The sequence below is a fragment of the Nannospalax galili genome, unplaced genomic scaffold (assembly GCF_000622305.1).
Source record: "Nannospalax galili isolate Female #2095 unplaced genomic scaffold, S.galili_v1.0 scaffold27820, whole genome shotgun sequence".
NCBI classification, from domain to species: Eukaryota; Metazoa; Chordata; class Mammalia; order Rodentia; family Spalacidae; genus Nannospalax; species Nannospalax galili.
In genome coordinates, this window is record NW_008346897.1 from 1,510 (window position 1) to 8,105 (window position 6,596).

Genomic DNA, 6,596 nt, shown 5'->3' on the forward strand with positions numbered 1-6,596 from the left:
GGATAGGGATAGGGATACGGACACAGATACGGATAGGGATAGGGATAGGGATACGGACACAGATACGGATAGGGATAGGGATAGGGATACGGACACAGATACGGATAGGGATAGGGATAGGGATACGGACACAGATACGGATAGGGATAGGGATAGGGATACGGACACAGATACGGATAGGGATAGGGATAGGGATACGGATAGGGATAGCTATAGGGATAGGGCCTGGGCTAGGACTTGGGTTATGACGAGGTTTATTCTTAGGGGAGGATATGGACCTTGAAAAACCTGTTTGTTATTTTTAAAATCAATTGAATAATGAGTTTAGCAATCATTTGTAGGAGAAACCTATTATCAAACAATAGGAACCATGTTGCAGAACTGGAATTGATACAAGAATTGAGATGATACCAGAGTTTGGATCTCCAGAACCCAGTAAGTGCCAGGTGCTAAGGCAGCATCAGATGCTTAAAGGATTCTTAAAGCAAGCTGACTAACAAGACTAGTCAAATCAGTGAACTCTGAGTTTGATTGAGAGACCCTGCCTCAATGAATAGGTGGAAGAGCAATCGTGAATGATTCCTGACATCAACCTTGGGCCTCTACATATACGCATACATGTGTACACTGACCCACAAACACACATGCCCACACACATGCAAACATGCATACACACACAAGCCTATAACATATATGAAATCGAAAAATATATAAATGAAATAATAGACATGAGATCCTGTCTGGCCAAGCAGGGAGCTGAGAATGAGATTAGACAGTAATGTGGGATTGTGTCTAAACTGGACAGTTTGGTGCAGGTTGTAACCCCAGGGTAAATGCACAGGAAGGCCCAGGCTGTCTTGACTCTGTGTACATGGCTGGCCCCATGTCCCTGGCAGAGACTGCCTGGGTTGGGGGGGACATGTAGTTCCTCGGGGAAGGGCTTGGTTAGCAATACACACCTCTGCAGATGTACAGGTGTGTGAATGTGTGCATGATTGTGGGCTTGTGCATACTCACAAGTCATGGAGAGGTTAGTGCATACTGTATATGGCCTCTACCAAAGGCATGAGGCCTGATCTAGCCCTCATGCACAATTCCTTGGTAAACCCAGTGTCTTTGAAGTGAGTGGGGGTAGTTTTGTTTTCTTGGAAACATTTAAAAGTCTGAAGAATACCCCCATCAAAATTAGGCTGTCTGGGCTGGGGATGTAGTTCGGTTCAGTTCATAGAGTACTTGCCTAGCACACACAAAGCCCTAGGTTCTAAACCCTGGGTTTGAAGCTTTAGGTTTGATCCCTAATAGTGCAAAAACCAGGTATGATAGTGCATGCCTGTAGTCTCAGCACTAGGGAGGTAGGAAAAGGAAGATTAGGAGTTCAAGGTCATCAGCTACATATTGAGTTTGAGGCCAACTTGGGCTAGAGACCCTGTCTCAAAATAAAATGGAGAATTAGACTTTCCAGTTTTGCTGAGAATTGTAGGACTGGGCCTCAGTGAATCTGAACATGCACATGTTCCCAGCCAACCCCTCAGGCCAGGTGGCAGTGAATTCCTCAGTAAGCCCCCAAGCTCCCTGCCACTTCCTTCACATCTGAGGGTCTGTGCACATCACAGAGCTGAGCCATACTGCAGGCACAATGTGCATGTGGTGACCCTGGATGCAAGGGTGTGCATATGCCCTGAGTATTGAGGTGCCTTGTCACTGGGTATGATGGAGAGAACTGCCATGTCACCTGCATGGTGCATTTCTTCTCTGAATTTCTTCCTTTCCTTTCTCAGGGTCTCCCCGGCCTTAAGGGAGAGCAAGGAGACATGGTGGTGATCAACTATGATGGCAGGATCTTGGATGTCCTGAAGGAAGGAGTGTTCCTGGTAGGCCCTGGATGTGCCCTTGATGTCCATTCCTCAGGGAGTAATGGCTCGCTTTGTATATTATCCAAGGGGCTAAAGACAGCTTAGCACAGTAACCTCAATTTCATTAAGTGCCTGAAATCAGTCCTGTTTGGAGACTACTGTGGCTGACCCATGGAGCTCTGAGCTCCCCTGAGGCCAAGGCAAAAAGGAAAGCTCTCTCCTCAGGAGTGGAGGGCAGAACATTTTCTTATGACCAAACCCAGCCCTCCTGGGGCTTCCCAGGTACTGTTAGCTATAGAGTGAGGGCTTTTAATAACTACTCTGAGGGGACAAGGAGGGACAGACCTGACCTAATAACCTTGGGATACATGTGGTCTCTGAGCTATTCCCAAGTGACTGGAATACTTGGGCACATGATCAGATCAGAGAGAGCTGAGTGCCAGCTGCTTTTGGGTGCAGGGAGAAATGTGGGATGAGGTGAGGTATTCATTAGAGACCAGATTGGGCCCTGGTGCCTGACCTTGCCTTAATTCCAATTCCAGTTACCTCCCACAGGCCTCAGGGAAGTTCAAGCTGATGGTAGCTGTGGCTCACACGTGGCTGCATGATGTGGTGTGGTATGGTATGGTATGGTATGGTATGGTATGGTATGGTATGGTATGGTATGGTATGGTATGGTATGGTATGGTATGGTATGGTATGGTATGGTATGGTATGGTATGGTATGGTATGGTATGGTATGGTATGGTATGGTATGGTATGGTATGGTATGGTGTGTTCTGTGGTGTGGTATGGTGTGGTATGTGGTACAGTGTGGTGTACTGTAGTGTGGTATGGTGTGGTGCATTGTGCTGTGGTATGGTATGGTGTGGTATGGTATGATATCATGTGATATGGTATGGTGTGGTATGCTATGCTGTGCTGTGGTATGGCGTGGTGTGTAGTATGGCATGGCATGGTGTGTGTTGTGATATATGTGACATGGTGTGGTTTGTATGGCATAGCATGTATAGTGTGGTGTGTGTGGCATGGAGTGGTGTGAGTGGTGTGTAGTATGGCACAGCATGGTGTGTGTGGTATATGTGACATGGTGTGGTGTGTAGTGGCATGGCATGTATAGTGTAGTGTGTGTGTGGCATGGCGTGGTATGGGCCTGGGGGCATATGCATGCATGGTGTGTCCCACACTGCCTGGAAGACATATGGGAGAAGCCCTGTGAACACAGGAAGTTGGGAGATGGATTTGAATGCCAGAGTGGGATGAGGACTCAATTCTGAGGATGGGAACCATAGCTCGTTTTTGAGCAAGAGAATGTGCTAAGAAGTTGTATAGGAAGTGTGTGAGCATGGATGTGGGAGAGCTTGATACAGGGAGCTCATCAGAGAGACTGGGCTGGTCCTAGAAACGCTGAGAAGGGTAGAGAAGATGTAAGCCCAGAGACCTCTCAGTGGAGACATCAGCAATCAGGGAAGCAGTTGGGAAGAGGAGTGCTTGTGAGGGGCCAGAGCAGCTGGGCAGGGATGGCAGAGATGACAGGACCAAGCCATTGTTCATGTTGTAAATTGGAGCTGTCTTGAATACCAGAAAAGGCCTTCTTAAGCTCGCTTTCAGGGACAAGGAGAAGCCATTGCTGAATCCTAAACAGGAGAATGTTTTAAAGAAATTCATACTGGAGAACTGGCAGAGAACTTCTGAGCCCTCTGGAATGGACACTGGTATCTTACCCAATGCCCAGTGCTCTCTTGCAGGCCTTTTCCAAGACCCAGGGCCCAGACCAAGCTGCATGTGGTGTGGCCTGATGTGACGGTGTGGGAAATGAGCTTCAGAGGCCTTGGTCTCAGATGGAAAGGCTGGGTATGCAGGGAGGGGCAAGTCTTGTCTAACCACAACTGGCTTGATTTTTGCGCACGGTCCTCCCAGGCCACAGGGAGCCCCAGGACCACCAGAGATCCCTGGAGCCAAGGTCAGTATAGATGCAGCCATGGAACCCCCAAGCTCTCATCTCTAGATTCTACCCCATTTCCCTTCTGGCATCCTACCATGTATTCTGGGGCTCAGAGAAAGGGGCCCTGCTCCTTCCTAACCAACCCATGTTCCTTCAGACCCTAGCTAACTGCCCTTGTAGGACTTAGGGGAAGCCTAAAATTGAAAGATGGGCCGTCAGAAATGCAGTGGCCTGCTGATCTGCACAGCTGTTCTGTGCCTTGTACATGTTCATCCACCCACCCCTTGTCTCAGAATACAGAGCCTGAGATGCTCAAGTGAGGCAGGACCTGGTCCTGACCCTGGCAACCCTAGGCTCTGGGGCCCAGAACAAGGCATTGAACCCTCCAAGCCTCAGCTCCCAAATATGTAGGACCCCAACCAGAGGTGACAACCATCAACTCCATCTGCCCCTTGGGCTGAGTACATGAATGGAGGGAGACCATGGGCACCTTCCTCAAAGTCCATCTGCGAAGACCCAACCGCAGGGACTATGAGCTGATCAGGGAGGCAGCAATCCCCACTGGGGGCTAAAGGAGGTGCAACTGCTTTTACCATCTGTTCCCTTCCAGGGTGAACTTGGACTTCCCAGTGCCGCAGGAATCGATGGAGAAAAGGTCTCTCAGCCTTTCATTTCTGTGCCAATATTATATGGATATTTGTGTGTGTGTGTGTGTGTGTGTGTGTGTGTGTGTGTGTGTGTGTGTGTATGCAGCTTGGGCTGGATATGTACAGAATTAGAGACCACTGGGGGTTGTAGATGGGCTAAGATCGGGTAGGTAAGCATGACATCTGAAGCCAGGCTGTCGGTGAGCTGACCCTGTCAGCCCTTTAGGCCTTGGGTAGTACTCACTTCCTGATATCCTCAGGTTCCTGGAACACAGGTGAGGATGGTCCAAGGCTGTTCTGATGGCTCCAAGCCATAGAACGCAGTGCCTGGTGTATGAAAGCCAAGAATCCACAAATATTAGCTATTAGCTTGATGTCATGGTTTTGTGTGTGTGTGTGTGTGTGTGTGTGTGTGTGTGTGTGTGTGTGTCTGTGTGTGTCTGTGTGTGTATGTGCCTTCCTACATGAGTGAGCATCTTCTGGGGTGTCCCTCAATACCTGTAGATGTGTCTTTTCTTCTGGGTCCCTAGTATGAGGAACATCTTGCACATGGCATAATTATTTGACTGAAGGAATGCTGTCACTCAAAGCTTCTGACATGTGAGCACAGTTGGCCTCATGAGGGCTGGAGATGCAGCTCACTGGTAGAATGCTCACCTATCATGCATGAGGCCATGGCTTTAATCTCTAGCACCATACACAAAAAAATTAAAAAGAGTTAGCCTCATGAGTGCCCCAGAAGAGACACCCCAATCCTGCATACTTCCCGTATACCCCCACCCCACCCTAAGCAGCACATACCTCAAGCATGCAAGGAAGCAGAGGTCGAGTGTCCCCTTCTTCTCCCCGAGGGAGGGGAGAGAGCAGGTAGGAGGAGGAAGAAGAAAGGGAAAAGAGGAAGGAAGGGAGGGACAGAGAAGAAGGAAGGAAATGGAAGGAGGGAGGGAGAGGAGGGGATGGAGGAATGGAGGGACGGAGGGACAGCGGGAGGAAGTATGGTCAGGCCTGTTAAGGTCAGAGACCCACCAGGGTGAGGGGGGAGGAGAACGTCCACAAATCTCCACTCATTCCTTATTCTGGTGACTTTCAGTGTCTCAAAGGACCAAAAGGAGACCCAGGAGAGCCTGGGCCAGTTAGGCCCAAAGGGGAAGTAGGCGAGATGGGCCTATCAGGCCTCTTGGTAGGTGGCTGGGCTGGGTTCTACCCTAGGAACTTACTGCTCATGGGGAATGGAGGTACTTGTGTGAATGTGTGCCCACCACTGGACAGCCACTGGGCACTCTGGAGTCAGAGATGCAGGCTGGAGAGGATGGAACACACTCCTCTGTTGGCCCTGCATGTCAACCCAGTTCAGCTTGGGGCCAGTCAGCTCACACTAAGACTGCCCTACAAGCCTCCACTTCTTTAGCTGTAAAAAAAACCTTCACCCAAAAAAATCCTTCATCCACCTTACAAGGCCCCCTGCAGGCCGTTGCCCCACCCCACAAGGCCCCTTGCAGGCCCTCGCCCCACCCCATAAGGTCCCCTGCAGATAAAGTAGGAAGGCCCAGGCCTGTTGAAGCCTTTTGGCTTGGTGGCTAGACTCCACCAGGGCAAGCTGCCCCAGGTCCCAGCCCTGGAGACTTGCATAGCAAGCAGATCTCCCCAGGTCTCAATTTCCTTGCTGTTCACATGGGAGTGGTCATTTCCCACTCCCATGAGAGCTTTTGGATGGGGTTGAGAGTGACAACTGAACACCGCTGTCACAGCGATTGTGCACCCCTGAGGATGATCAGCCAGAGGTGCCACTGGGATTTGAACCCAGGTCTTTGTTCCACAGCCCCTGGTCGCCCCTGCACCACAAGACAATTTGTATATGCTATGGAAATGCCCACTCTCCTCCCTGTCTAGGGTGTTTGATTTGGGAAAAACTTTTTTAAGTTTCAGGGGCCAACTCATCCCTGGGGTGGTTAGGGGCTGAGCACCCTAGGAAGTGACCTTAGGATGGCCAAAAAGCGCTCACAGGCCACCCTGTCTTGCAGGGTGCTGATGGTCCCAAGGGAGGGAAGGGAGAGTCAGCATCTGATCACCTACAGGAAAGCCTGGTAAGGGAGTACTGAAGCTTGGGGCTCCCCTACACCCAGCGCAAACTCAGTGTGGGGCCCTGAGCCT

General features: G+C 50.2%; 2 long non-coding RNA genes across 2 annotated transcripts; both read left to right on the forward strand.

Moving 5' to 3' along the window:
• The first annotated feature begins 363 nt into the window (after positions 1-363).
• On the forward strand, positions 364-2,046 carry LOC115072056. The gene is made up of 2 exons (XR_003851116.1): positions 364-435; positions 1,779-2,046. It is a non-coding gene; the product is annotated as an uncharacterized LOC115072056 (long non-coding RNA).
• Positions 2,047-2,790: 744 nt separating this feature from the next.
• Positions 2,791-5,285, forward strand: LOC115072055. The gene is made up of 3 exons (XR_003851115.1): positions 2,791-3,816; positions 4,409-4,453; positions 4,976-5,285. It is a non-coding gene; the product is annotated as an uncharacterized LOC115072055 (long non-coding RNA).
• Positions 5,286-6,596: the final 1,311 nt, after the last annotated feature.